This window comes from Portunus trituberculatus, chromosome 12 (genome assembly GCF_017591435.1).
Source record: "Portunus trituberculatus isolate SZX2019 chromosome 12, ASM1759143v1, whole genome shotgun sequence".
NCBI lineage: Eukaryota > Metazoa > Arthropoda > Malacostraca > Decapoda > Portunidae > Portunus > Portunus trituberculatus.
The window spans coordinates 3039555-3048038 of record NC_059266.1 but is presented as its reverse complement, the minus strand read 5'-3'; positions in this window follow the sequence as shown (position 1 = coordinate 3048038).

Below are 8484 nucleotides of genomic sequence, written 5' to 3'. Positions count from 1 at the left end.
TGCGCAAGTATATGATGTTTGTTTATATATATATATATATATATATATATATATATATATATATATATATATATATATATATATATATATATATATATATATATATATAACTTAACACAGAAAATATCCATGCATCAATTAACACATATATTAAACATCCACACACACACACACACACACACACACACACACACACACACACACACACACACACACACACACACACACACACACACACACACACACACACACACACACACACACACACACACACACACACACACACACACACACACACACACACACAGAGAGAGAGAGAGAGAGAGAGAGAGAGAGAGAGAGAGAGAGAGAGAGAGAGAGAGAGAGAGAGAGAGAGAGAGAGAGAGACAGACAGACAGACAGACAGACAGACAGACAGAGTTTAAAGCACGGAATGTATTGAAATATAATCATACCTGGAATCGCTTCAACGTTTTAGTGGAAAATGTAACCAACTCCGCAGCCAAGGTTCACAGGTGGCCGTGCCTAGATATGTTCATTTTTTTGCCTCTTTTTCTCGTGTTGTGGTGTAATTAGATTTTCCCTTCACACGTGCCCACCACATACATACAAATACAAAAGTGAAAAAAAAATATGTGCAGTGGTGGTATATATTTACATGTGTTTGGCTTTCATACATGCACTCATAAACATGCCAATGGATGTTACACCCTTACATTTGTTTCATCTACAGGTCTATACACACGCACAGACACTTGCGTAGGTAGGAGAGTAATAAACCCGTGTGTGTGTGTGTGTGTGTGTGTGTGTGTGTGTGTGTGTGTGTGTTTGTGTTCGTTTCTTTGTGTTTTGCATTGTTATATGAAATGATAGAGATGCCGGTTGAGTGTCGCACACACACACACACACACACACACACACACACACACACACACACACACACACACACACACACACACACACTCAAAACCCTTTGTCGTGAGGAAAGCTTGATAAAAGAAAGGAAAAAAATGTGACATGTAAAATCTTTTGCATTACTTTATTTTTCGTTTAGTATTTTTTTTCTTTATAGTCTTTACGTGTGTGTGTGTGTGTGTGTGTGTGTGTGTGTGTGTGTGTGTGTGTGTGTGTGTGTGTGTGTGTGTGTGTGTGTGTGTGTGTGGCGGTCACAGCTGTCCTTCCTTTGAAGTGAAGCGGTTTTTTTTTTTTTTCCATTCTGTTTGATCAGTGCTTCCTGGTGGTGGTGATGGTTGTCATGGTGGTGGTGGTGCTCGCTTCCTGACGCTGTTGTCACTGTAAAGGATGAAACGTGAAATCGTTATAGATACTGCTACTGATACTACGGTTACTAATACTACGGTTACTACTGTTACTATTACTACTGCTACTGCTGATGGTATTTATAAAGCAACACTAATGAAGTTACACTAATGACATCTTGAGCTAGAACAATTACATCAATAATAACAACCATAGCAATAATAATGATAGCAATAATTATAGAAAGAATAATAATAAATGATAATGATAATCAGTATGTTAAGTGGAGATCAGAATGTCATAGTATGTTTTTGTGTCATTGAATTCCAGGGCAAAACTATATAGGTATACATAAATACAAAATACTTTCGTATCATTATTTCCAACAATGCTTTTGAAATGATGATGTTTAGGATGCCGATAGTACAAAGGTGAACTGGAGCTTGCTGTAGGAAACTGTAGCCTGCGGTGATTGTATTGAATGTTACTGTGGTGGTGGACTTATTGGTGGTCGTGGTGGTGGTGGTGGTGGTAGTGATGGTGGTGGTGGGTCTAATTGTTCTTGTTGTTGGTGTGGCGGGGTGAGTCTTGCAATATATCAGATTACTCACCACATCTCACACAGCAACGCAACACTGTATTCCACTTACACACACACACACACACACACACACACACACACACACACACACACACACACACACACACACACACACACACACACACACACACACACACACACACACACACACACACACACACACACACACACACACACACACACACACAAGATAAATTTTCTCACCGACCGAAATCCTTCTTCGTCAGTTTGTCCTTTCTTCTTTTTTCCTTCCCTCTTTTTTTTCTTTGCCTTGATATTTCTTTTTATCTATCTAAGTGATATTGAAATGTGGAAAGAGAGTGATTTTCTCATTGTTTGTCCACAAGCGCCTAACCAAACTCTTCGTACTTAGCAACGATTTTGTTGTTTGTTTTGTTTGATACCATAGGTGCTGTTTGTATTCTTGTTGGTGTTTATGTGGTGGTGGTGGTGGTGGTGGTGGTGGTGGTGGTGGTGTTTGGCGGTGCCGGTTATCCTCCTCCTCCTTCTCCTCTTAGTGGTTTTGCTATTATTGTTTTATTATTATTCTAGTTTTTACTGTTATTATCAATATCGTTGCAGCTGTTATTCATTTTTATTTAATTATCATTATTATTATTATTATTATTATTATTATTATTATCATTATTTTGCTTTTAATACAATTAGTATTTTATATATAGCACAAGAAATCATTGAATGTTGTAGAAAAAAAAGAACTACTATATTTTACGTGCAAATATTTTCCTGGAACAGATTACATATGAAACGGTTATCGAGAGTATGTGAAAGAATCCAGTAACAATGAGCAAAACTGGGAAATCTCCCTCATTAAGGGTTTCCAATGCTCCTGTGCAGAGAGAATCAGTGCATGGGAATCAGCTGGCTCTGGCGAAGCACTGAAACGATCACCATCATGAAGAATTGGATCCCACACGAGCCTCTGAATCCACTAAATTCCGCGAGGTAATAAAGGCGACGCTTTTATGCACGTGAAGAACAGCCTCGCTTCCTTCAGCTACAATATTCCCCGGATGGGAATGATACCGATAGCTTACTTGCGCTTCATTTGTTCCTCGTCAGGAGGATTTGATAAGATGTGAGCTGCCTTACCAAACATCAATTCTTTTAGTTTTTTATAGTTTTACTGAAAATATTAAGTTTTCTAATATTCTTTGTTTTATGCGAGGTATTCTCTTTTTAAAAATTCGAATTTGTTATTTTTTGTCTCGTTTATTTACCAGTTTAATTATATGAGTATTGATTTATATGTTGTTTTTTTATAAATTACTAGTTGCAATAAAAGAAAACATTACAAATATATATTTTACCTGCATGGTCAATATTTATGGCGTTTTCATAACCAGTAATCCTATTGCATCACCTCAAGTACGCCTTCCATTCATTCCTTCCCAAACATTACCAGCCTCGCAACGTCCCTTTGCCCTCCACACACTGTTTCTCCCACTCACCCCTTTCCCTCCCACACACAGCACCCCCTCCACCCATGACCCTACACGCATAATAAAAAAAGTCTTGTTCATAACCGATGCGTTGGGGTGCGGACTCAGTGTATCTAAATGGGAAACTTTGAGGAAAATTCCGCACTCCTTCAGCTTACTGAGCGTTTAATTACCTTGTTGATCTTCACGGGATTATTGGGAGGAAGGGGAAGGCTTTAGAAGGGGGAAGGGAAAGGGGGGGAGAGGAGATACATATTCTATTCTTCCCCTCTCTTGTACCCCTCACTCCATCCCCTCTCCTTCCTTTCCTTAATCTCCCTTTCCTCTTGAATGTTCTATTGAAGCTCATTGTCTCAAGGAACTCAGGTGAATAGCAGGTAATGGGGAGAGGAAGCTGGAAGGGGGGAGTGATAGTATGTATGGGAGGTATGGGAGGAATGTAGGGGACTGTGAGCATTAAGGAGATGGAGGAGGGACGTGGAATGCAAATGAGGAAAGTGAAGGAAAGGTACAAGAAACGGAACACATAATAAAATAGAGGAAGGAAGAAGAGGAATGGAGATGGAAAAGGTGGAGGCAAGGTAGAGGGATTGCAGACATTGTTGGTGGAAGAAAAGGAGAGCAGTGCAGGAAGGAAAGACGAATGGAGAAGAGGTAGAGGAAAGATTCTGCAGTTTGAAAATGTATGGGAAGAATTCTCTGGAGAGGATCCAATGCCTTTCACTCTCACTAGGGCCATACTCTCCCTTTCTCTCACCCTCCCCACCTTTCCTTCTCCTTCCTTGTCCTTAACTTTGTACACTATCTCAGGTCCGTCTCCACAAATAACCCCGGCAAAGACTTTTTTTTTTTTAATGATTATTGAAAACCACAAATAAACTCTCTCTCTCTCTCTCTCTCTCTCTCTCTCTCTCTCTCTCTCTCTCTCTCTCTCTCTCTCTCTCTCTCTCTCTCTCTCTCACATACACATACCCCAACCCAACTCTTCGTACATATATATACACGCTTGTCACTCTGGTTTCTCTACACTCACATTCCTCTCCTCCTCCTCCTCCTCCTCCTCCTCCTCCTCCTCCTCCTCCTCCTCCTCTTCCTTCTCCTCGTCGTCGTCCCCTCAGGTCCATTAACACTACATCAGGATATTCCCTCACTTGTTTACGGGCAGCAGCAGGTTGTGCCCTCAGAGATTAGCGCCACGAACCACTGGCCCACGTGACCTCCGTGGCTGCTCATATGTCACATGGGGGAAGGGGCAGTGTAGGGTGGGGGTGGAGGAGTGGAGGAAAGGAGATGAAGAAGGGAGGAGGATGGGAAGGAAGAGGAGAGGTCGGGGAAGGAATGGGTGAAAAGGAGTAGTCGTAGAAGGAAGGTGATCAGTAGAGACAATAGTAATTATAGCAATGAATTATAATAATGATAGTAATAATAATAATAATAATAATAATAATAATAATAATAATAATAATAATAATAATAATAATAATAATAATAATAATAATGGTAGTAATGATGCTAATGATTGTAATAGTGTTAGCGAAAATGAAAATTAGAATTAAAGGTGGTTATTGTTTTAATATTATTATTGTTGGTGTTGATGTTTTTTTCTATAGTTGTTGCCGCTGCTGGTGATGTTGTGTTAGTAATGATAAAAATGGTAATATTGATGATAATAGCAATAATAATAAGTAATAATAATAATAATAATAATAATAATAATAATAATAATAATAATAATAATAATAACAATAATAATAATGATAATAGTAACGATGACCTACTACTACTACTACTACTACTACTACTACTACTACTACTACTACTACTACTACTACTACTACTACTACTACTACTAGCTGTTAATATAAGAAAATGAAAGGAGGGAAGGAGGAAAAAAATTAAGAAAATAAGAATGATAACTTAGCGTATCTTAAAAAAGAAAAAAAAAAATGCGGGAGAGTACGAAAAAATGGCGAAAGCAGAAGGCCACGAGGGTATTGGAACAAAGTCTTTGGTCGGCGGTGGCTTGCGACTCTCTAAATCAAAGGTGTCCAGCTCAGTAGCCAGGGCCATAAACTGTGTTCCCGGCCGATACCTCCGTCCCGCGGTCCTCCCCTCCCTTCTCCTCTCTCCCCCACCCTCCCATCCATTCCCTTCCCACTTTTCCTCCCTTTTCATCCTCTTACCTCCGTGCTTTCCTTCGCATCCTTTTCTTTGTCATTCTATCTACATTCCCCTTTTATCTCCCACGATTGTTCTTCTCTTACATTTACTCTAATTTTCCTCCTTTTTTTTTATTCTCACCTTCTCTCCCTTTCCATTCTCTTCCTTCCGCCCTTTTCTTCGCATCTTTCTCTTTCTCATTCTGTCTTCATTCCTTTTTTTTCTCGTTTCCCCACGACGATTCTCCTTTTACTTCCTTTTTTCCTCCATTTTATTTTTTTCCCCACCTTTCCTCCCTTTCCATCCTCTTCCATCCTCTTCCCTGCGTTCTTTCTCTTTGCATTCTTTTCTTTCTTATTCTATCTACATTTCCCTATTCCTTCTTTTTCTTTATTTGCCCCATGACTGTTTTCCTCCTTTTTCCTCCTCTTTTTTTTTCTTACTTTCTCGGCACCTTTCTCCTCTCATTTTTATTCTCTTTTCCTCCTCTTTCTCGGACTTTTCCTCTTCTCGTCTCATTCCCCTATCTTTATTTTCCTCTTCTCCGTGTTCGTTCTCTCCCATCTCTACTACTTTGTCTTCTTCCTCCCCGCATCGTCGTCATTTCATCTTTCATCCCTTTTCTCCTTCCTCCCTGTACCCTTCTCCTCCTTTCATTTTCATTATCTTTTCTTTCTCTTTCTTCCTATGTTCATCCTCGTCTCACTTTTATTTACTTTTCTTCTTCTTCCCTCTTTTTTTCTTTTCTACTTGTATTCACTTTTACATCTGTATCCTTTGTTCTCCCTCGTCTTTCTTTTCTTCCTTTTTTACCCTCTTCCCTCTTTCGTTCTTCCTCGTTTCAATTTTCATTATTCTTCTTCCTCTTGTTTTTTTTTCATTCTTTTCTTGATAGTTGTTTTCAGTGCATATGTTTCATTCTTCTTTATTTAATTTATTTTCTCTTTTGTAACGCGGTACTTCCCTTAAGACAATTTTTATCCACTTGTAAGCTTCTCTTCTCTGCCTCTTTTTCTTCTTTCCATAGCCTTTTCTCCTCTTTCTTGCTTCATTCCATCATGTTTAATTTTTATTCCATTCCATCGTGTTTAATTATTATCCATTTTTCATCCTTTCATTTAATATTTTTTTCTTTTCCATATTTTTTTTTTACATTTTTTCTCTTTTTTTTTAATAGTTTGGATCTTCACGTATCAATTGTTTTTTTTTTTTTTTCCACTTCCATTCTACGATTCTTTGTCTTCTTCCTGAATCTTCCTTTTTCTGCTATTCGCTTCCTTTCTTCTTATTGCCATTTCCTAAGTTCTCTTGATCCTTTCCCATTTTTCTTTGTTTTCTACTTCCCCTCTTTATTTCTCATTTCTTATTTTTTTTTTATCCTTCGTTCGTGCTCTATCCGGTTCCTCTTTTCTTTTTTTTAGTGTTTTTGGTTTTATCTCTCAAATTTCAGATTTCTCTTTAGTTTTTCCTTTGTTTCATTCTTATTTTCTTCTCTCACTCGTTATTTTTTTTTATAGTTTATTTCTCGTCATTTTTATTTCCTTTTTCCTTTTTTCTATACTTCTCTCCTTCTTTCCTCTCCTTTCTGAAGTTCTCCTACATCTAATATTTGTTTAATTTCTCCACTCCTTGATTTCAATTCTTCCTTTTCTTCTAACATTTGTCTCTTTTTTAGTTTTAGGTTTCGTTTCACATGTTCGCTCTATTATCTTCTTCATCGGTATCATCTTTGCTTATTATCCCTACCACCTCTTTTGCGTTACATCTTTTTCTTTGTATTTATTATTTTCACTTTTTATTCCTCTCATTTTTCCTATTCACCTTATTGTTTTTTTTCCTTTCTTCAGCCCGTTCTTACTCATTTCTTATAAATCTTCATCCATTTTTTTTATGATTATATATATATATACTATTTACTTCCTTCAATTCGTCACATATCCATTCTTTTCCCTTCCCTTTTAGTCTCCTTTTATCGAATTCTTAGCCATTCCCTTTAAATCTCCATTATCCTGCTTTCTACCTTTTCGTCTCTCTTGCCCTCTGCTCTAACTCTCATGCGATTCCCTTTCTCCCTCTCCTCCCTCCCTCTCCTCTCTCATGGTATGGCGAAGCGAGGCTACTAAATAACTGCGTGGGAGTGAGTCTGGTGGGGCAGCGTGCGGGATAACATTGGGTGAAGGTCTAACATTCATCCCAATTTTTATCAGTAAGGGATGCAGATAACAGGAAGGAATTTATTTTAGTGTTACGGACGTCGAGTTGGAATGGGGTTGGTGTTGCGGTGTTTCTTGCTGAGAGGAATGCTGAATGTGCGGTCCTTTTGTTGTGCTTTGTGGTGTTTTGGTGTACTGGTGGTTTGGGAATTTATGCGAACTGTGATGAGGGAAATACCTCCACGATCTGCTGGGTTGGGGGCTAATTTGTCTGCCTGCCGTGGGTCGGGGACTGGAGGCGTTACCGTGACTGTTTTCTAAAGTTGACTTAATCGTCCTCGCGACCTCTTAAGTCTCGCGCCAGCGGCCACAAACACCACAGTGGGAGTAAAAACGACCTGGGAAAGATATTAAAGAAAACCTAAATTATGTTGGCAGTTTTGGAGAGCATGGCGGCAGTGGAGGCTGAGAAGGCTGGCTCACACACACATACAAACACACACACACACACACACACACACACACACACACACACACACACACACACACACACACACACACACACACACACACACACACACACACACACACACACACACACATATCCCTGTTTGCGCCAGAATTTCGTTGAGTCTGGAAGTTAATATGATAATATGTTAAGTAAATATACTACCTCGTTGCTTAAAGCAGCTTATAAGTCTCCCAGTTTACTTACAACACCACTAAATTCTCCGCGTTATACCTCGACTAAAGTTTGCTTACACTTAATACTCAGTTACTTGGGGAGTGAAAAGAGTTGAAGTTATTCAGGTGTTTCTGCAGGTGTCAGTGTGTGTGTGTGTGTGTG